We start from the raw sequence: 13,990 nt of genomic DNA, 5'->3' as shown, positions 1-13,990 counted from the left end.
CATTAATGCACGATTACGGAGGAAGCTAAGAGGCTAATAATTTTTAATGTCCACACCCGAAGCAAACTGTTATGAGAACCACCAGACAGTCCAGAAAAATATGATTCAGTAAGCATCCAAACTGATCTTAGCTGATTTGGACTTGAAGATGGGGGCATGTTCAGGCTTCTGCTGTCACACACCGAGCCACTCACTCTCCACTTATGTATTTATGGGTTTGTTGTGATGTGGCCAGTCAGCACTGCCAACATGGCAACGCCTACATATGGGCATCATATTGGCCTCCGGTGTCACCGACCGAACAGTCCCCCCCTAAAAATCGGTCCGCCCTGCCTTGACTGCACATGCGTCATTTCTGAGCATTACCAGCGATCCACTGATTATCACTTTGTTTTTGCTTAAAACTGCACTCCAGTCATCATCTATCTCAGTGACAGATATCTGAAGCTTTTGTACAACTATCATTTACACATAAATTCACCATTATTTCATAATAAAAAATGAGGGACCAATCAGTGCGCCACAGGAGCATGGCAGACGTGTGACGTACTGCTGCGCCTCCGTCATTTTGGTGCGTCGGCAACGATTCGCTGATTATCGCCTTGTTTTCTGCTTAAAGCGGCCTTGTTTCTGTTTAAAACTGACTTTAGAATTATTTAAGAGGTTTTACTTTGTCATCTGATGGTTAATAATCACATTATTCCCTTTGATCGCTTTGGGTGTAGAGAGTCAGACTCAGACGTGCTGCTGTGGTCCGAAATGATGCATGCGCATTGGAGGCAGGGGGGACCATTTGGTCTGCGACACCGGGTCTCTAAAAAAAAAAAATCCTATTGGTGACGTTATACGTGGTTTGCCCAGTCTGTTTACTGTGCAAACTAGCGTTATCAGTATTCAGTCATTTGATATTGAATTGCTGCTCACTGCAACAACTCACTGTAACCGCTCATTTTCGGTTACTGTGTAGCTTCATTGTTACGAGACTTCTCTTTTCTAGATGAGTGCACATCATTTGTGTCTTTTTGTTTGTGAAAACAGTTTGAGTGTCTTGTTTTTGTCACTAGTGCACAGCCTACTGGTAATAGCTTTTTCTGCTATTGTTAAGTTTAATGATGTAATCAGTGCTTCTTTGGTGAGCTGTAAACCTCATTTGGATGCCTGATGTTACTGACTTCTTCAGCTCAGTCTTACACATTAAAATGCTCACTTTTGTTACTGGTCTGCTGAGCATAGAGATGGGCAGATGCAATGTGTTTAAGATAAAGGGTAGAAAACACTGTTGTTATGAATTGTAATCCCTGCTGTCTGCACCTCAGTTTAAAGCTTCCATGAATAAATAAAAGCAGATTCAAATCTTACTCATTCTGTGTTGTCTGCCATGAATGCATGTGACCAAATGGATAACTGTCAGATTTCTCACGTGTGCGCGCACTGTGCTTTCAGGTGTGTCACACCTGTCAAAAATAAAATGCCTCTTGAAGTAGCAGGGGAGGGAGTAGCACCAGAGTAGAAGTTGCAGTTTTGTGTTTGGGGGGGTGGGGGGTGTTTAAATTCTGCTTCTTACATAACCCTGGAACTCTTTTAAAGATGTTTCTCTGGGGATGAGTTATGCAATGGGCAGGAACACTCTACAGAGGTGGGTAATCATGTGGCATGAATGGCCAAACTGCTTTTCTTGCTACCAACCACCTTAACAGATGATTTAATTGATGATCAGGCGTTTATGTTCAGGGAAGAAACTCATCAGCAAACCCACCTGCTGAGGTGATTTGGTTGCAAGGAAAACCTGCAGTGTCTTGGCCCTCTTTGCCCACCACTAGCACGTGCACACCACAGCAGGGGCAAATCCAGGATTTTCAAAAAATAAATAAGGGGGGGGGGCATGGATTTGTAAATGTGCTTCAGTCGAACTTCCTTAAGGGGGTCTTGGGGCATGCCCCTCTCCCAGAAAATTTAGAATTTTTCAGTGCCATTTCTTGTATTTTTGTGCATATTTCACCACAAAAGTGCAATTACAGAGAAAAGATACTTTTTATTAACCTTTTCTTAATTTGCACTTGTACAATCTTGAATGTGATGCTATGACATTATGATAAGTAACAAACGTTTAAACTCTGGCTAAAAAGGTGAACAACCTTGCTGAATCATGATCTGGTGCAAAGTTATCTCGCTGAGTCACTTGTTGCCGCATTCAGTGGGTTTTTGGGTCCCTGAAGGGAGGGGGCGTGTCCACATTCCCCCTCCTTCCTAGATCTGCCCCTGTGCCACAGCATGTGCTATTACTAAATTGAAGTACTTTTAAATTTCGAAAATACGGAAGATGGATAATACACTGGATGGTATTTAAAGCAAATAAGCAGATTGCTGGTCCACTAGTTGGAATTACTATTTAAACTTTTTTTTTCAAAGGTATCAAGAGTTATTTCACTTATACCCCGTCACACATAGCCAGAATCATGCAGAATGGCATCAGAATGACGAATCGGTGCACAGAAGTGTTGGGTTTCAGTTCCAAAACGTTCTGACAGCCATCTGTGGAAGTCCACGCAGTCCACAAAATCAGCTAGCGGCCTTGAGTGTGATGCACATGTTCAAAACCCTCCAGACACTGTTGAGATGGGACACTTAACCAACGGCGGTCCATGTGTAATCTGAGGACCATCTTACCACAATTTACAAATTCTGATGGCGACAAAACATTTGATTGCACATTAGGGAACCTCGAGATGAATCTAGCACGGCAAAGCCTGCTGGTATGACCTGCACGTGCCACATATAATAATGTCCACGCCCCTCTCCCCCGAACACAAAGGAACTGTGGAAATGTATGTGGCATGCTTCATCATGACAATAATGAATTATTAACCTGTACAGTGAATGTGAACAGCGGCTCAAACCCTAAGCACCGTGCGATACTGTGAGCATGCCGCCGCAAATCTGAACAGGCCGTTATATCCACTATAGGTTTTACAGTACAGATATTTGTCCATTCCTTCCCATGGGCAACTTAAATAATGTGAATATTGTCTCCATCGTAACTGTATATAACACAGCTGCGCCTCTATGTGATGCTCAGAAATGCGTCATTGTACGCATCAAGCTTGGAGCTGAATGGCTCTCATGCTGTAATAAATGATCAACTTCTAACTCTGTAGGAGATATGATATGGAACTGTTGTGCCAGGCCGTTACAGAATTAATAAACATGAATCCAACAGCAGTCCAGGAGTGTTTCACAGCGCGAATGTAGACGTGGGGCCGAAACCGGCAGCCTGAGGTTAGTATCCTCTCACCCAAAATAAAAAATAAATCCTGTGTGATAATCCAACCAGGTGTCCATAATTGTGTTGTGCTCCTGAAGTGAGCAAAAAAGAAAAAAGACAAAGTTCGCTGGAAAGGCTCCACCTGACGCATGGCACAATGCCAGCTGTCCATTCAGATGTTTGGACATCGGGCAGTCTTCAGCGCCTTTTATGTTCATCTGTCAGCAGTCTGCGTCATCTACCTGTTGTCTACATGCGCATTGGATGTCATCGTGCAGGTGTGGACGAGGATCTGGATGCATTCTGACACTATTGGCCACGCCTCTTTTCTTCCCGACTGTCAGATTATGGCAATATTTGCTGTGCCGTGGCTGGTTCCTGCACATTCTTGCTATGTGTGACAGGTGCTTTAGAGACTAAGAAATCATATTTGATTCTGCCAATAATGAACCATTGTATTTGACGAGTGTGTATTCACTGTATCCATAAAATGTAGTTTGTATTCACATTTTGCCCTGAGCATCAGGCCAGTGTGACCATGCGCGAGTTGCAGCACAGCTGGAATGTGGGGCTGTGCATGTCGTGCTTATAAACCTCTGGTTCCTCCTCTGCTGGTTTCCAGCCTGAAGCCACTCACCTTGGCCTGATAGTGTGGTAAGTGCTGCTTTAATTTGGCAAATCAAAGGTGTGCACTTTATGTAAATATAGGTGTTTTGTTTTGTCAATATTGAGCTAATGAGATGATTCATTCCTTTCTTTTTTTTTCCTTCTTTTTTGGATATTTCCATTTGGCACATGTTCTGCTAGTTTATTTGATGAACAATTGCAACATAAACAAAAACTGTCAGCTGTAGATGCTACACATTTCATGTAAATGCAGTCCTTTAAAGGAAACACGGTAAGATTTAATCACCCTTTAGCTGGCTGTAGTATTCCTACAGTTAAAATATTTTATAATGCGATCCTTTTTAATTAAATAAAACAGAACTTAAGATTTCTAGCTAATATTTTGTATCTTAGTATATAACTCAGTTATTTAACGTTAATACAGTTATTGATTTATTAATTTATTGTCTTTGTTTCAGCCTGTTTTGCTCAGGGTTTTGAATTGGAGCGCACTATATCACTGCACTGTCAGCTTGTTCATGTGATGAATTTTGGCAGGTGTGGTATTCCATACAAAGCAGTAAAATGGCAAATTCTTCCTTTCGCAAGAAATTATAAAATTCATGATAAGAATTGTGAAGTTTCAATATTTCTTGTTCGTACTGAGGCTCTTGCTTCTGACTGATCTGATCATGCCAAGTGGAACCCGTCATCGGAGTTTAATTTCTCATACACTGTGCAGACATCTGGCTGTGAGAAAGCTGTTTGCTTTGAGTGGACATGCCGAGCCGGTCTCCTATTCCTTAGATGGTCTTGAAGATAAAGGCTACAGCCACATAGGGTTGCTGTGTGTGTGTGTGTGTATGTGTGTGCACGTGTGTGTGTTTATGAATACAGCCTGATCTCCTGATGAACTGACTGTCTTCGGGTCTCCAAAGCAGCTTTCACTTTTGAAACAATGAAAACTAAATGATTTTTCTGTTGTTGTTGCTGCCCTAGTAACAGCATAACCTTCATATAGAAAGAATGTAGCTTAGTGAGTGAGTTAGTCCATCCCAGTTAGTTTGTCAATAACTCAAAAACAATATATGCTATAATCTACTACATCTCCAATTTAAAAGGGCATGTAATGAGGACAATCTGATTAATATGTGTACAACTCTGAGGCATCAGATCAATTGAGAAAAAAAAAAAACTACTCATGATCAAATCTAAGCACTGCATCAAAATGTCTTGAAAACTTTAAAACACTTGTATCAAATGGCGGGCCTCATGCAAGAACATTTTTGTTAACATCTCGTACTTTTCTAGTACAATGGGCTATACAATGTTTATTAGGAATTACAAATGTTGAATTTTACCTGTATGCATGTCGGTGGGCATTCATAAGAAAAACAAATTGACTTGTATAGCATGCCAAACAAAGCTACTTGCTCCATGTATGTTACAGGGGCCCAATCAGGACACTGTGTTCACTGTGAAGTGAGTGCTTTTAATTTGTCGTTTCACCCACCAAGAGTCGGACTCATTCACTTAAAAAAAATTAATAAAAAAGAGTAACAGCTCGACAGATTTAATATATATATCATCAGGTTTTGCTTTCTGCCACAGGAAAAGGTGAAGGGTGAGTCTTGATTACAGATATGAATGGAATATTATGTTCCATAAATGGTTTTGTGATGTATTAACTTGCTGTCCACTAGGGGTCGCCCAAACAAATCAGACTACAGCTGTTGGAGGGAGCTACCCATGCATATTGGCCAGAATGAACATGAGCTTTGATTCCTCTATACATTTCCTTGTTGTGAAACATTAAAGAAATAGTTTCATATCTGAAATTAATACTATCTTTAGATTATATGGATACATTTACAATTATGTCAGTTTCTATTGTAGAGTGAAACAGTACATTGTCAATGTAATTATAACGTGTAGTTTATGTAGGATATTCAAACAAAAACTGCTTCAAAGTAACAAAATAATCAGTAACTGAAAACATCGGTTTTGGTGACTGCAGACTCCCTGTGTGTGACTCCTATTGTAGGTCTGGACCTCTTGTAGATTTTGTTCATAGCTATGAAAAAACATCGACATTTGGTGAATGTGGGAAATTCTGTTAAAATCACACATACAACCACTAATTGACTGCAAACTAATCTGCTCATATGAGTGGTTCTTGTATGAAGTCCATTGTTCCGCAGGACACATGAAAATGAAGACTTAAAGTGTGCCTCCAGTTGGATATCTCTGATATGTGCATCCATATCAAATTATGAATTTCATATTTAAAAGCTACAGTCAGCTCTGGATCTGTACTTTGCTTGTTTTATCTTGATTGTGAAAATAGCTGGCAAATAAAAATCCCATTTGTTTTCTCTTGATGTATTTTTTATTTCAAATGGAATTTGCTTGTTTATAACAGCTGCTTTGCTCCAACAACAGCACAGCGGACACAATTTGGACTTGTTTTCCAAACATCAAATGAAAGTTCTTGGTCTCTGAATCAAATTAGCTAAAGGAGAAACTGATTCAGGCTGTACTCCAGGACTAATGTTTCAGTCTGAGCACAAATGCTTCTCTGTAGCTGACATATGGTGTGATCACACAGAGACCATGGCTGTCTGCGGGTTGTACAGGTGGAACTCTAAATAGGGAGGAAACTGTTTTCCACATGAGCAAATGTTGGGGAAGGGGAGGGAGCGGGGCACCATTAGTGATTCTGACAAAGAAGTTATTCATCAGCAATCAGTCTGCCATCAGTCGGCTCACATGAGAGGAGAAATAGCACAGAATGGGATGAGGATTTGGATTGTTTCAATACCACAGTTTCAACATCATTCAGTTGTGAAAATCAGCTGCATTGAGTTCTCCTGATGACCATCCTTCCAGCAGCTCTGCTCAAAGCTGATTATTCACAATCATAGTGGAAGTGAGTTATTATTGGGTCGCCACTCAGTGTAGCTGCAGGTATTTCATAGAGTAAACTATGCGCTCTGTCCGTATCTTTGCACCTCACCAAGCTGGGACACAACAAATAACATTGCCTGTGTATTTCCATAAAAGGAGGCCTGGTGCACCATCAGAGCTGACGGGATGCAGAACAGAGTGCACAAACTGTAGCTGCAATGATGTGCACTAAGTTACCATCTGAGGAAGAAGCTGTATGAACCTCTTTTGCACCTTTCGTCACCATGCACAGCTTCATTTTCAGTATATTTAAAAAAGTATGCAAACTATATCACATTATTTGTCTGATCACAGAGATTCCAGAAAGGTATAGTTTGGACTATCTGTTACGGAATGTTATGAGGTAAATGGTGACAAAGGTCAATCTCAGTTTGCACAGGGGTCAAGCTCACTTGCTGCACTAACAGTGCAGCCAGTGAGCTTGATGTCACTATGTGGGGAGCAGTCATGTGACTTGTGAGTGAGATGACTTCAGTTGTACTGTCCTGATTCTCATCAAACTTTTTCACATGCATTACATATTGTGAACCCATGAAACATTGATTTTGGGGTCAAAAGGTCAAGGTCACTGAAGTGTACCTTGTAAAAAATATTGCGAGTGCAATAACTTTTCTTTTAACTGCTCAATTGTTACCAAATTTGGTATGTATGTTAGTCATAGTGAACATCAAGAAGCCTATTGATTTTGGGGTCAAAGGTCAAAATCGCTAAACTGTATTTAATTGTAGGCTTGTGCAGAAAGGTATCACTTTTCAATGGGAAACTCTTCAGTGTTTACTCAGGGTGCTGTTGGTTAGTACAGACTATGCATTTGTTTATAACTTAGTCATATTAAAACACTGAACCCCACTAAACCCTCAGAGCTGTAAACACCTCTTACAATTCCATCATATAAAGGAAATAATTTTCCCACAAATTGCTGAACATGTAATACATGAATATCAATACCAGGGCTTTGAAACAGAATTTGCATGCTGTAGCAGCAGAAGATACAACTTTCCAAGGTGGCACACTGAGTAAAATAAAGCCTTAAGTGATCATCACAGCCTGACAATAAGAAGTCCTTGTTTTGGAAGACGATGTCTGGAAAATACTTTAATTCCTTATCGTGGAATCGCAAAACTGTCTTTGATCATCCTGGAGCTGATCAATGGGTGAGCCTTTGCTATTCTGGTTATTCTTCTATCCATTTTGATGGTTTTCTGTTTTCTTCCACACGTCTCTGGATTTTTTTTGTCCATTTTAAAGCATTGGAGATCATTGTAGATGAACAGCCTATAATTTTTTGTACCTGCGTATAAGTTTTCCCCTCTCCAATCAAGTTTTTAATCAAACTACGCTGTTCTTCTGAACAATGTCTTGAACGTCCCATTTTCCTCAGGCTTTCAAAGAGAAAAGCATGTTCAACAGGTGCTGGCTTCATCCTTACATAGGGGACACCTGATTCACACCTGTTTGTTCCACAAAATTGACGAACTCACTGACTGAATGCCACACTACTACAAGTATTATTGTGAACACCCCCTTTTCTACTTTTTTAACTATTAGCCCAGTTTCATATGAATATACTCAAGAAATATACTCAGAACCTGGATTGATCTTAGTCACATAGCACTACTATTTCTCTGAACACTACGTATATATATATATATATATATATGTATGTATATATATGTATGTATGTATGTGTGTGTAAGGATTAAACGAGAAGCCGTGCATTATACGGTCTGAATGCACGACGCGGAGTCTGAAACACCACGACGCGAAGCGTATAATGCACAGCTTCGAGTTGTTTAATACGCTTATACCATGGTCCCACACAGTGAGCTAACAAACAAATATTTAAGTTAACAGAACTTGATAAAAATGTGTGAGTATTTGGGACTTCTTATGTTTTGTCTCTGATGCGCTTACCGAGTCTGCGGGCTCGCACCGCGGCGGGCCGCTCACACCGCCCCTCCTCTCTGCTGTGTCGCGCTGTGACAAACTCTGGTAACAAGTCCAGAAACTACGCTCGCGGTTTTGATGCGGAGCGCCGCAAGGATAGAACCGTTCACTTCTTCTTTCCAGTCTTCAATCTTGTCCAGTTCGTCTGATGTTAAATCTTTATGCCGTTGCTTTTGCTGTTCTTCTCGTTTGCTCTCCTATTTCCATTCCTCAAACGTTTTATTTTGGCCAACAATATTAAAATTCACTTGGGGAATCCATGTTTTATCGCGTTTCTGTCATTCACTTGTCAAAACACAGCTGATCTGCGCCATCTGATGTGTGCGTTGCTATGGTGACGACCACAGCAGAGTGATTATAACAGTGACTTAACTCGCCGAACTACGTGTGCGTATACACGAAAATAATGCACGCAGTTAGACATGGAATTCTCTGTGACCATAGTGTATGTATATATATGTGTGTGTATATATATATATATATATATATATATATATATATATATATATAAGTTTCTGGTTTTCATTTTCATTCAGCGAACCAGTTCTAAGCCTTGATCAATGCAACACCTGTGATACAGCTCCAAATAATATGAAATTCAGAAAGTGTAATTTCTAGTTACATTACAACATATATTGCTGGTGATAGTAAATTTTTATAGGGACTATTTACCCAAAGGTAGTACTTGTACTGTAAACTTCCACTGAATGTACATGGTTCAACTAGTACAACCCCTGGCCTCGGAGGATGTTCATTCAGTTGTTTAATTTTGTAGAAAAAAAGCAGATCACAGACATGACACAAAACTAAAGTCATTTCAAATGGCAACTTTCTGGCTTTAAGAAACACTATAAGAAATCAGGAAAAAAAATTGTGGCAGTCAGTAACGGTTACTTTTTTAGACCAAGCAGAGGGAAAAAAAATATGGAATCACTCAATTCTGAGTAAAAAATTATGGAATCATGAAAAACAAAAGAACGCTCCAACACATCACTAGTATTTTGTTGCACCACCTCTGGCTTTTATAACAGCTTGCAGTCTCTGAGGCCTGGACTTAATGAGTGACAAACAGTACTCTTCATCAATCTGGCTCCAACTTTCTCTGATTGCTGTTGCCAGATCAGCTTTGCAGGTTGGAGCCTTGTCATGGACCATTTTCTTCAACTTCCACCAAAGATTTTCAATTGGATTAAGATCCGGACTATTTGCAGGCCATGACATTGACCCTATGTCTCTTTTTGCAAGGAATGTTTTCACAGTTTTTGCTCTATGGCAAGATGCATTATCATCTTGAAAAATGATTTCATCATCCCCAAACATCCTTTCAATTGATGGGATAAGAAAAGTGTCCAAAATATCAACGTAAACTTGTGCATTTATTGATGATGTAATGACAGCCATCTCCCCAGTGCCTTTACCTGACATGCAGCCCCATATTATCAATGACTGTGGAAATTTACATGTTCTCTTCAGGCAGTCATCTTTATAAATCTCATTGGAACAGCACCAAACAAAAGTTCCAGCATCATCACCTTGCCCAATGCAGATTCGAGATTCATCACTGAATATGACTTTCATCCAGTCATCCACAGTCCATGATTGCTTTTCCTTAGCCCATTGTAACCTTGTTTTTTTCTGTTTAGGTGTTAATGATGGCTTTCGTTTAGCTTTTCTGTATGTAAATCCCATTTCCTTTAGGCGGTTTCTTACAGTTCGGTCACAGACGTTGACTCCAGTTTCCTCCCATTCGTTCCTCATTTGTTTTATTGTGCATTTTCGATTTTTGAGACATATTGCTTTAAGTTTTCTGTATTGACGCTTTGATGTCTTCCTTGGTCTATCAGTATGTTTGCCTTTAACAACCTTCCCATGTTGTTTGTATTTGGTCCAGAGTTTAGACACAGCTGACTGTGAACAACCAACATCTTTTGCAACATTGCATGATGATTTACCCTCTTTTAAGAGTTTGATAATCCTCTCCTTTGTTTCAATTGACATCTCTCGTGTTGGAGCCATGATTCATGTCAGTCCACTTGGTGCAACAGCTCTCCAAGGTGTGATCACTCCTTTTTAGATGCAGACTAACGAGCAGATCTGATTTGATGCAGGTGTTAGTTTTGGGGATGAAAATTTACAGGGTGATCCCATAATTTATTCCTCAGAATTGAGTGAGTCCACATATTTTTCCCTCCGCTTGGTCTAAAAAAGTAACCGTTACTGACTGCCACAATTATTTTTCCTGATTTCTTATAGTGTTTCTTAAAGCCAGAAAGTTGCCATTTGAAATGACTTTAGTTTTGTGTCATGTCTGTGATCTGTTTTTTTTTTTCTACAAAATTAAACAACTGAATGAACATCCTCCGAGGCCGGTGATTCCATAATTTTTGCCAGGGGTTGTAGTGTTAATTTTGTCTTACCTAGCTTACCAGAGAGTTTCACAATGAATTTCATATCATAGCTGTATTATTTCTAATGCCTGATTTTGATTGTATTGTACTATTGGTGGTGATGCTTCTTCAATATATTACTGAAGCTTTTTATTTATTTATTTTTTTTTTTTAAGAAAATGGCTTGTGGCAGCGTGGTGGCTTAGTGGTTAGCACTGTTGTCTCACAGCAAGAAGGTCATGGGAATTGCTTCCCACGTGGGCCTTTGTGTGTAGTTTGAATGTTCGCATGGGTTCTCTTTGGGTGTTCTGAGACTTCTTCCCACATCCAAAGACATGCAGGTTAGGTGAATTGGAAACTTTAAACTGACCGCAAGTATGGATGTGTTTGTCTCTCTATATGTGGCCCTGCGCTAGACCGGCATGCTTTACAGGATGTACCCCACCTTATGCCATATACCCTGCTAGGATAGGCTCCAACCAACTTCCCCCTCCCTCTGTGATCCTTAATTGGAGTAAGTGGGTAATGAAAATGACTTGCAAGGCAAGAGCCATTTGCACCACCAATATTTCTTCAGATGTTTGTCTAACCCAGAGGGCACGGCCATGTATCAACGTTATTTTTTGGTAACATGTTTTGACATCAATCAACATCATATCAGTGCCACTCCAACATTGATCTGCAGATGTCGTAATGTCTGAATGTGACACTGTTACGACCTTGAAATGTGGTTGGGTTCTGTTTGTCAGAAGCTATCGATTGTGTATTTGTTTATTTATTTACACATAGCAGCAGATGTGTTACTTGTTGATTTTTGTTTTAACATTTATTATAATAATTTGAATTTTATTTTGAGTATCTATGGTGAATGTCTAAATTGATCCAATGTTAGGATTTCCACGTTGACCCATTTTCAAATCCAACATATTGTATACATTGATTCAATGTCAGATTTCAAAATGGGTCAACCTAATTTTGCCCACTGGAATGTACACACAATTACATAGCAGGTTACTAATGTTATGGTGACTAGCAGGCAGTGGTGTACAGTGAAGTAAACCTCACTCCCCAATGCCAAAAGATTTTCTAATGACAGATGCTAGAGGGCTTGGCATTTAGCCTTGTGGTTATAGTGCCTGCTTCCCATCCCCGGTCCCCACCCATTGAAGGGCAAAGCAGCACAGATCATACTCACTCTATGTTGAGCACATGAGAGCTGAATTAATTATATGGCAGATACTCTGTTAATTCCCTTTCTTTCCTTCATAAACTAATTTTCAAAAAAACAAAACAGATTTCTTACAAATGAAACAATTATCTGGATGCAGCCATCCTAACACGTCAATATGATTAGGGTTGTAAAAAGTAAACTTATTCTTTATCCTTATTTACATCTGCACTAACTTTGGCCAAAGAACCTTGGAGTGGAAACAGTTTACTCCCTGTTATCATGGAATAGCATAGTACTTCATTGCCTCCAGCAGGATCATGTACTATTAAAGCACAATTATCCCTGTATGGACCTGGTGTCAGGTAGGGTTGGGGTCACCAGCAGCATAGGTGTCTGTTGTCGAGGAAACGTTTAGTGACATTGACTCTAGTGATGATACTGAGATGGTGACAGAATCAGTGGACACTCTCACTGCAGCACTTGAGAAGCTGTGTGAGGAACTGGAGGGTGTGGGTTTAGCAGCTGTCCGGGATCAAGATTAACATCTAGGATTTCAATTAGTTCATGGACTTAGCCATCGGAAATGTATCTGTATGTGGCGAAAGACATTCATGTCTCTGTGTCCACCAGAGAAGAACCTTTGGAGTCAGAGGTGTTTGGCAATTCCAGTACTGTTTCAGGAGAACAAAAGTCCAAGTTTTTAGGGTCCTGGTGCTTCTTGTCTTACTGTAGGGTTAGGAGACTTGGACACTAACCATTGAGTTAAGCATGATGACTGGATGTTGTTGGTACTAGGTCTCTTCAGAGGATCATTGGGTACCACTGAAAAGACTTTGTCAAACCAAAAGTTACTTAGGGAGACTAAGATGAGGAGTCTTGCTGGCACTGTGGGGGAGTGTCAGCTACAGCATTTTGGCCATGTGGTTTGTTTCTCGAGGCATAACTCAGCATGTAGGTGTCTGTGTTGAGGAGCCCAGCGGTTTGGAAACGGCAAAAGCTACACCTGCATTTTGCCTGTTTTTTGTGGTTCAAACTTGTCACCTAACCAAATTCAACAAATCCACTTTTTTTTCTACATATAATAGATCAGTGAGACTTTGAGGATGTTCAATATGGAACCCAAACTGTCTTACCATATATAGATGTAAAATGAAGATAGACACTGGTTTTGTTTAATAGGACCACTTTAAAGACCAATTTAAAGTCGTATTAACTACAGAGGCAGCATGCATGCCCACTGACCTCTTACAACATTCCGAAAAAAATGGTCATGACCTCCTCGATTTTCACATTGCCAGATCAACCAGAAAAATAACATAATTCTTTTCAATATAAGTGTCAATAAGAACCTTAATAATCAGCGAGAATTGTCACCACTATGTTGTATCTCGTAAACTGTGTGGAATTTGTATCCTGGTCAAAGACTTTTTCATGTGTGACCATGTTTGGTCATGAGGAGAAAGCAGCTGCAGCTTCTTGATTGATTGCAAACGCCTCTCTGGCAACTGTTTATCTATAAGTGTGTGTGGAAGTAATTCCTTTATCTTTTAATGAGAGCCAGATCAGATTTTAAGTTATGGAGCTGTCTGAGTGATGACATATGGGTAAGGGTTAGGGTTAGGGTTAAAACATAGATTTTAACAAGTTTCA

The sequence above is a fragment of the Thalassophryne amazonica genome, chromosome 8, assembly GCF_902500255.1.
Source record: "Thalassophryne amazonica chromosome 8, fThaAma1.1, whole genome shotgun sequence".
Classification (NCBI taxonomy): Eukaryota; Metazoa; Chordata; class Actinopteri; order Batrachoidiformes; family Batrachoididae; genus Thalassophryne; species Thalassophryne amazonica.
The sequence above is the reverse complement of the archived record's forward strand: the minus strand, read 5'-3'. Positions refer to the sequence as shown.